The sequence below is a fragment of the Miscanthus floridulus genome, chromosome 19, assembly GCF_019320115.1.
Source record: "Miscanthus floridulus cultivar M001 chromosome 19, ASM1932011v1, whole genome shotgun sequence".
NCBI classification, from domain to species: domain Eukaryota; kingdom Viridiplantae; phylum Streptophyta; class Magnoliopsida; order Poales; family Poaceae; genus Miscanthus; species Miscanthus floridulus.
In genome coordinates this window covers 77,445,831-77,455,723 of record NC_089598.1, presented here as the reverse complement: position 1 = coordinate 77,455,723, position 9,893 = coordinate 77,445,831, and the positions used below count along the sequence as shown (strand labels likewise).

Here is a 9,893-nt window from a genome sequence, read left to right as displayed (position 1 = left end):
TGAAAGCGAAAGAAAACTGGTGCTTCCCGTACCGCAGTTGTACTACGCAGAGATATCCAGGAGGACGATGGTTACTGGACTAACGCATGAGCAAGTCGCGATTATAATGATGATCCAGTTTGGAAGACGTGGACGGCTGATTTCGGCTGATTTAATAGTGTTCTATAAGAGAGAATAAGCTGAAATAAGTTGAGACTAGACAAGGACAACAGGCTTGCAGCCTGTTCGGCTGGTGCTGATACGATCATGGATTATTACTGCTGACCGGTTTGATGTGAGAGAAAAATACCGTTTTGACTGAAAATTTACGATCGTTTACAACCAAACGAACAGGCTCTTGGTACTCCGCTCATTCATGTAAAAAGAATCATTTTCTCCAATTTTATCGAAACAAAGATGTGCGGTGCAGGTACAGGAGAAAAGCAGCGCGCCACTTGGATCGCTAGCTGCCTCGGTGCTCGGTCGTGGGAGCCGGCCAGGCCTCACCTCAGCACTGAGCACTCCCAGCCCCAGGTGGGCATGAAAGCATTGTGCTCGATGATGGCCTCTGATCTGGTTTGGCCACAGTCCACTTCTTGGTGATCAAACGCCCAACTCTTTTTTTTTTTTTGAGATTGGTCAAACGCCCAACTTCAAACCGGCTGCGATGCACGAGGCTACAAGAACCGGTCGTTTTTCACCACAAACTGAGAGAGAAGAAACGGTCGGTTTCAGACCTGGTATTTACAACTTGTGCCCTATATAACGATAATAATGAAGAGGGGAAGGGGAGAGTATATGCTCTTTTACATTTTACGACGAAGACAATGGATGCGCTTCGTTGCGTCAGAAGCGAGACGGAACGTCCTCTTTTGATTGGGTGCGAGCCAAGTCTTCAATGCCCTGTACGTACAGCACAGTACAATACAAAGAAAAGCTGGCTGTTGGCTCACCCCACACGCCGTGCTTTTGTCCAATGGAGATGAAGCCGTCGGCGTCAGAAACGCACGATCCTGCCGCACGGGAGACAGCTTTATTTTGATTTGGTCGTCTACGACTACGACTACCAAGACCCTCGCGTACGGTGCAGTATTTGGTGCTAAAATACTCCGTAGAGTACTATGTACCTATACCTCGCAATAATCTCTGATGCAGCCTGCAGCGCGGCCAATTCCTCCCAGTACTAGCCATGTGGAGGGCGACCTGTGTTCGTCCGCGGGGCTTGTTTGTAACCTACGGAGTACTACCTAAGTATCTTTCTACAAATTAGTGAATTAGGAGGGGTTCTTTTGTGCAGAAACAGCTGTAATTCTGGATGTTCGTCAAAACTGGAAAAAACCAGCAGGCAACTTTTATTCGGAATTGCATGGCATGGAGTTCTCATCTGCACGATACAAAATGGCTACACTCTCAACTCAACTCAACTCAACTCTTCTCCTGCAACTAAAAAGAACAAAGCGTGGATATTTTTGGTGCGATATTCCAACATGGGTCCATCGTCCTGCCTGCTGCGTTCCCGCATCCCCGCTCTGACGCGTGGCCGTCCTTTGCGATATTTAAAAGGAAAGAGATAAAGGAAACCGTTGTTGTGATTCAGCCTCAAACCACGCCCCCCGTGATTTGAAAAGGAAGGATCGCTCCCGTGATTCATCTGCATGGCTACACATCCACCGCGCCCCATCGTCGCCCTCACCGTGCCGCCGCCGCACGCGGCCGCCCGGCTCCCACGCACGCTCGCAGCTAGCCGCGCCGCCGCCACCCACGCCCGCCCGTGCGATCTCCTCCCCGCTCTCCTTCAATCCTCCCCGCAGCACCCCTCCGCCGACCGCCCTCACCAACACCTACAACCCCCACATGACCAGGGAGCCGGACCGCCGCCACGCCGTCGCTCTTGGCTCCTGGTTCTCGCCGACCACCAGCATACACGTCGGTGTCCGTATCTGTGTCCCTGATCCGGCTCGTCTGCATCTGCGTCGCCAGATCTTCATCGGGCCCTTCACCAGCGACGAAGACCCGCGGCAACAGAAGCCGGGAGGGCATCCGCGCGTCCCTCCCCCCGATCCGGCTCGTGTCTTCGTCGGTCCTGCTATGCTGCCAAATCCTCCGCTCTTACTGCACTTCCACCTCCCTCCCGAGGAGCACCACCAGGTGTGCCAATCCCTTTTCTTCCCTTCCTACTGTGCGAAATCGAGCACCCAAACCCTACCTAACTTTGATCTAATTACATGTGTGTACATGTATTATGCCTGCTAACTTCGATCCCTTTCAATTTTAGTTTACCATTTTTGTTGTCTAAAATGGTTTTACTAGCAGACTTGCAGTGCATTAGCAGCTTGGTCTATATTATTCTATAGATTACCATACCAAGTCAGCCCAACTTAGAAACTAGTTTCTGAAACTGATCAGTACCTAATGCACTGAATGCAAAATAAGATTGACCTATATGATTTTTTTAACAATTCAGTATATTTGTCTCGAGCAAACCTACCTATGTAACTGTTTTCGCCGCTAAGTAACAGTTCTAAATTCAGTATACTGGTGCATTAGCTGAAAACATTTTTCTCATGCAGTTACTAAATCCATTCAGCTTTGCGACTAAGTAACAGTTCCATGACCTGTCTATGGTTGATTGCTTACGACCCTACTAAATGTTTGCTTCTCATTTGCACTACTGATCCCTGATGGTTACCCACCAAAAGTCCAAATCAGGGCAGGTGGTAAATTCTGCTTCACCTGATGATAACATTGTCAGCGTGGATATACTGCCTTCTGTGTTAGTATGTGCCCTTTAGTATCAACCTTATGAAGAAAACTCAATCTGGGCCTAAAATAAGAGACCTTTGTGTCTAGCCATGAGATATTTGCATCGTAACAAGATAGACCATTTTAGATCTATTAAAGGATCAATATGTCATGCATCATATGCAAACTACCTAAATTTTCATGTAATCATATCTTAAGGGCCATGTGATTCAGTTTATCAGCTCTTATGTCTTATGGAGCTGTACTCGCCAGAAAGTTTGAGCAGCTTATATCTAAAGGGCGTTGTTCTAGTAGTGACCGGGCTACCAAGATGGGAATAGGATTGGGATGCATTCTTAGAAATTAGGAGCTCATCGTTTGGTGTCTAGGACTACGATATACATATAGGGTTTAAGTGCAATCTGATTTTGTAGTTACGGTTGAGCTTCCTTAAGTTGTAGTGTAGCATAATTCAATGAAGATGTAATGGAAAATAGGTTGCAGCTGATGTGTGTTTTCTGCTGCTAGAGGACTAAAATGTGCTAGAGGCTTAAAACTCCATTTTTGGTCGACCTGCTGCTAAGAGAACTGAAATGTGCTAGAGGCTTAAAACTCTATTTTTGGTCGACCTAGAAATGTCTGTTTCGGCGATGTGTCTTCGATTCACTACTGTACTCTAATGATCTATTATTTTCCAGAAATAATGTATTACCACAGGATGTTATAGTCTGGTGCATATTTCTAGGTCATTCTTCCTTGGTACTTCCTTTAGTGAAAGGATCTGACTATATATTTCTAGCCAAGTACACCCTTTGTTTGTAATTATATGACATTTAGGACAAGCTAATATATGTCACTTCTCTATTCTTAAAGCCATGTTCACAAGCATATAGGTAAAAAGACTTTCACAAGCATGCTTCATTGGATATTCCGTTCCCTCTGCATTTATTTCTTTTGTGTATGAACCGTCATCATAGAGATTAGAACGGAGTATGTTTATTTCATTTATCCTGCCTCACAAGATAAGAACAGTGATAGGAAAACAGCAATAGTTGGTCCTTTTTCTCTCCAAGGATCAATTTTGCCCCCAAATAGTACAACATCCCATCAATCTAATTAAGGGGATGGTTTTCACAGACTAACTTCTCTAATCTTCTCCTTCACTTATTTGTGTAACATTTTAACCTTTGGTGCGAAACATAGCATGCAGACTAACTTCTCAAACATAGCATGCATGACTTCTAGCATCTGGACCCAATTTAGTAATTTTTTTGTATGTTAGTTTAAATTACCTTTGCTTTGCTGCAAATAATCCTTTGTGGACCTATAAATTTCTTCTCAGGAAAGCAAAACATTCTCTATTGATTAACCTCACCTGATATGCTTAATCCTCTAACCTCACCTGATATGCTTAATCCTACAACAAAGAGGCACATGACCATGTTTTAGATATGTGCATTTCCTGTTTTTGCTGTGATTGTTTCAATATCATGAATTTCCCTTTTTTATATCTGAAATAGTAAAAGTGCAATGCAGATATTAATATATATCATCAATAAAAGGCTTTGAAAAACAAGAAAAATTAAGGATATTTGTCATGTGCCTTCAGATTAATATCCATTGCCTTCAAATTAGTATCCACTGCCTTCAGATTTCACCAAGGGGAACGTTTCAAATTTGCTTTCTTTACCTGCAGATCCAGTAACCAGTTCGCTACTGCCCACCTCTAGAAAGTCATCTACACCGCCAGGGCCCACAGGCAAGGCAAAGTTTCCTATGTACTTGTGTAATTGCTTAGCTTCATGAGCAATTTATATGTTCGAGAATGCACTACTCCTCTGTCCATACGGACATGATTCTAAAAAAACAGAGCCATCTGTCATCTAGACTACAAGAGTCAGCATATCTATTCTGAACTTTTGCTTATACAATCCACTCCATACGTGTATAGCTATGAATTAATTTAATTTGTTTGTTGCAGACGACTTTAATAGTTTTCATAGTCTTTGGTACATCCTTTGTTAGTTACTTAATCATCGTTGGCAGTGCCCTCCGAACTATCTGAATGCCAATCTGAAATTGACTCTTCTTCCTTGTTTCAACCTTTTGTTTCGTTCCCTGCAGTATTCAGGTTGCTTCTCCAGCTTTCATTTTTTGTTGAGGCCTCTATTTTTTCTATCAAAATCTAGTTAGGAGCAAGTAACGCTATGACTGAGATGAATATCTTCAGATAAAAAATATGCAAAATTGACTGCAATAAGTCTTCTCTACTGAAATTGATTTTAATCCAAAGTTATGATCACTGGCAAATTAATAGTTGTTAATATACCTCATCTGCCCTGGCTGTTGCAACCACCTCTAAAAAACAAAAGATTCAGCCATGCTTTTCTATACTTGGGGATGGGTAGGTTTGAAATCTATGATGTTGTTTAGATCCTCAATTTTTTTCTCGTTTTTTGTCAGTCTTGCTCGTTGCGGATTAGTGTTTTCTTGTTTATTTCTTTTGTATAAAAGATTCACAAGCTGTAGAAACAATCAAGTCGTTCTAATGGTCTTGCATAAAAAAATTTAAAGAACTAAACACCACATACCATAGGCATGTGTAGTTTTCATAATGCTTGTTCTAATGGTTATCATCTTGAAAGGCCTTTTAATTCACTCTTTCATTCTCTAAGATTATGGTAATAGTAGAAAGCTTAGGGAATTGGTCTATTGTGAACTGATTAATCTCAGTTAGTTGAAACCCAGCAAGATACCCAAGTCATGGTTCAGGCACTTCAGTGGCTGCTTAGTTCATAGTTACACTAGTTAGAGCATTTCTTGTTGAATTTTTAAATAGTGCAGTTTGTTAATTGCTTTAGTTTCGGAACCAAGTCTTGTGGTCTAACCTGAATATGTATTATGCCTGCTAACTTCGACTACTTTCAGAGATTAATTTCTGATCGAAACTAGGGATTAATTTTTTGTTTAGTTTCATCGTAATGGAACCTATGTAATTATTTATACACATGTCCATGGACGCTTTCACTTGTATTATTTGTGGTGATTAAGTAAATATCTATCAACTTATTTACAAACAGCTGGTTAGACAACATCAAATTCACAAGTGCAAGTTGATGAACGTGCACAACGTAAAAGAAAAAGAGAAAAATCATGACATGCAGCAATGACTCAAGAAGAAAGGGATGAAAAAATAAAAAATATAGAGAAAAGTATCTTCTGATAAAGGCGGAAACTGCACTAACTGCTGGGTCGAGAGGTCCACCACATTCTGATTTTCCGTTTCTGAATTCAGTATTACCATTTTTTAGTTTATTTAATGTATAGTGATGTATATGTTGTAAATGTATATACATTGAGCTAAAAGTTTTGTGCAAATTAGGAAAAAATCAGATGGACTAAAACTTTGCAAATTAAAAAAAGTTTTTTTTGCCGTGTATGAATGATACCACCTACTTGCATTAGTCATTGGTTTCGCTTATTTGTTGTGTAATTATGTTGTACCAGTTAGAGTTGAATCAACCACGAAAAACACTGATGGCTATGAAGATAGTGATTGGCTACATCGAAACAACTCATACGAACTCATGCAGATTGATAAAGATAACACATGTACCATTTTGGTTTCTTTTGTTCCTAATACTAATTATTTTTTGTTGTGTTTGTATGATGCCGAGGCCAAGGTTAATATCATATTATTATATATATGTAGATGACTATTCCGATAGATGTATAGATCAAAGTGGCATAATTGACTTGACTAATGCATCACCTGATCTAAACCCAAGTATATTGTTTTTTTCATTAATGTTATCTATTTGAGAAGAAAAAATGTAGTGGGCAACCCAAATATCGTTCATGATAATTTAATAAGGAATTAATATTCTTACAATATGTGCCCTTCTATAATTTATTTGAGACCAGTACTTTTTTTATCAATATATAGGTGCTGCAAATGCATCCAATTCCATCGACAATATTGTCACGTGTCCAAAAGAGCGTAAGCGTGAACTAGATAGAGCACGATGAGCTGCACTGTCTCCTGAACAAAAGGCACTAATAAACAAGAGGCGGCGTGACTTGTATGTGGCAAAAAATGCAGCAAGAAAACTGCAAATGAATCCACAAGAGAAGAAGGAGAAGCGAAAAGAGATAAAGAAAAACTATAATAGGATGGTGAGAGAACACCGAGCCAACAATTTGCATCCAGACTCATTAGCCATGGAGGGCCCTCACTTTAACCCTCAGCTTATTTTTCCTTCTTCACCTTAATCTCCTAAAATGTCTTCACACGATATGAAAATACCCGAATCGAGGGGCACAACTGTTGACATCGCGCCATCTTTAGTTCAAAATCCAGAAGTCCAAACCCCTAAATTAGCTACAGGCACAGACCATACATAGGCATCGAGTGACCACTTGAGAGAGAAATGCCCTTCTATCCCGTCGCAATCGGGCCTTTGAAGCAAACATTGAAATAAGGGCTAGAGGGTGTGCGGATGGAAAGTGCAATGATTCGAATGACCTGACTCAACCGAGTGTGTTTTACAACGGTAATTAGCCTTGATTAGTATATATTGTCGGTACTTTCACCTTCACTCTTATATTCCAAAAACTCATACATTTTGTTACTACAGGTGGTGTCACCTAGGAAACTCCAGTTCCACCACCTAATAATTGCACAGGTACACAGACACAACCGTCTGTAGTTTATGGTACCTCTTCAATGCCTCCAAACGGTGCACAAGATGATACACCAGACTCTATGGTCGAGGATGGTATTTTCTTTATTAAATTTATCCATTTTTGTTCTTTTTGTATGCCATTATGTTTCTCTCATCATATATGTGGCCGTGTTGCATAGACTATGATGAGGATGTGATATTTGAGGAGGACGAGGAAGAGGATGAGGCGTACTTTTTCACCGGACAAGGTACACCGCGTAATAGCCAAAACAATTTTTTTACAAACTTTCTTTCAACGCGTAACACATCAACATTTTGTCAGAAGACGAGGAGGAGGGAACCGACGTCGAGCTAGATCTCGACACGGATGAGCAAGAGAACAATGGGCCTAATGTCCCAGATCCATACGACAGGGTTTACGCTAATGTCCCGTCAGAGTCGCACATGCTACCGTCAGTGCCGAATTGCGAGCACTGCAACGCAAAGAAATTCGAGGGTGAACCGCTCGAATTCTGTTGTCGAGGTGGAAAGATTCATCTTTCAACTCCTGAGACACCACCAAAGCTCATGAGGTTGTGGTCAAGCTCGAACGCTGATGCTAGGCACTTTCGTGCAAACATCAGATATTTCAACAGTCACTTCTCTTTCACTTCTCTGTACTGCCACCTAGATCGTGTGACCACTAACATGCGAATCTACGGTGTCTACACGTTCCGTGCCCATGGCCAAATTTACCATAACAAATGATCATTTGGTAAAGAGGAGGGTGTCGAAAAGAGACACCTCAAGCTTTATTTTTATGATGACAATCCGTCCCTCGAGCATCGGATGGGCAAGTGTCATGAGCAATGCGCCCAAAAAGACAGAGAAGTTATAGAGCAATTGGTTAGTATCTTTAATAGGAATCCCTACTCTCAGCAACTAAGGAGTATGGGACAGGTTGGAAACCTCGAGGATTACCGGGTTGAGTTGAACCTTGACCAGCGGCTTGACCAGAGAACATATACGTGCCATTGACATCAGAGGTGGCCGTCGTCTGTGTTGAGGGGACTGAGCGTCATGGCCAATTTGAGCATAGTGTTCTCCTGCAAGGGAAGGATCAGTCTATACACGGCATCCGCTCATATAATGCATGCTATGACCCACTGTCATACCCGGTGTTCTTTTCGATGGGTGAGCACGGGTGGCACAACTGCATTCCAAAAGTGGGTGTGACTATGGCTCAAGTTGATCGAGCTTGAGCAATCCACAAAAAGCGTGCTGAGAATGGTGACGATGATGATGGAGGTAACTTGAACTCTTTTCAATAATGTAATATAAACTCTTTTCTATTAACTCATGGTACTAATTCGAACAATGTCTCCCTAGTAGAACCTGTTGCGAATACACGTGTCTTCGTGCACGACTACTACTGCTATAAGTTCCAGATGCAGCCAGGGATATTTAATCTAATACTCTATGGCCGGTGTCTTTTCTAGCAATTTGCCGTCGACACCTACATCAAGATTGAGAGATCGTGTTTAGACTACATGAGGAACAATCAAGATACTTTGAGGGCTGACCTATACCAAGGCCTGGTGGACAGCATGCATTCAGGTGAAGGATCTGCTGAGAATGTCGGAAGGCGTACTGTCTTGTCTTCATCATTCATCGGAGGACCCCGTGATATGAGGCGCCGGTACATGGATGCAATGGCTCTGGTGCAAAAGTACGGATAAACCTGATATCTTCCTCACAATGACGTGCAACCCTAGCTGGGATGAGATCAAGAATGAACTTTATCCATGCCAGACACTACAGGACCACCCAGATCTCGTCACACGAGTCTTCAGAGCAAAGTTAGAGGCGATGAGAAAAATGTTGATGGAGAAAGACATACTTGGGAAGGTGAAGGCCTACATATATATAGTGGAGTTCCAGAAGAGGGGCTTACCGCATGCACACTTCTTGCTAATAATGGAATGGAAGTACAAACTCACATGTCCCGAGCAATATGATATGATCATCACTGCAGAGCTACCAAACAAGAAAAAGTACCCTGAGCTATACAAGATGGTCACGAAGCATATGATGCATTGTCCTTGTGGGATGCTTAATCCATAGTGTCCGTGCACGGTGGGCCATGGGTCATGCAAAAACCGTTACCCACACCCATTCTGTGAGGCCACGTCACAGGGAAAGGATTCATACCTAAAAGCATCTAGGCCCTAGTTGGGTTTTGGTGATTAATGACAATACGTGATTACTGTGACTAACGTGTGTTTTGTAGAAACAATTGAGTTAGGTCACGGAAATGGAGATCGATTGGGCAATCATGGTTGTCATGCCCCTACGATGGAAATCGTTTCGGTTTTCAAAGGATGGACGACAAGGTTAAGGATGGACTAGTTCTAAGTATCGATTGGAGTTGGAGAGACACTTAGAGTAGTTTAGGACTTTGTTTTTCCTTTGGCCGTACTATTAAGGGGGGTATGAATGCGTAGCTTG

The 9,893-nt window shown here is 42.1% G+C and overlaps 1 pseudogene; it reads left to right on the top strand.

The window, feature by feature from the left end:
• The first annotated feature begins 6,331 nt into the window (after positions 1 to 6,331).
• Positions 6,332 to 9,124, top strand: LOC136526214 (uncharacterized; annotated as a pseudogene).
• The last annotated feature ends 769 nt before the right edge of the window (positions 9,125 to 9,893 follow it).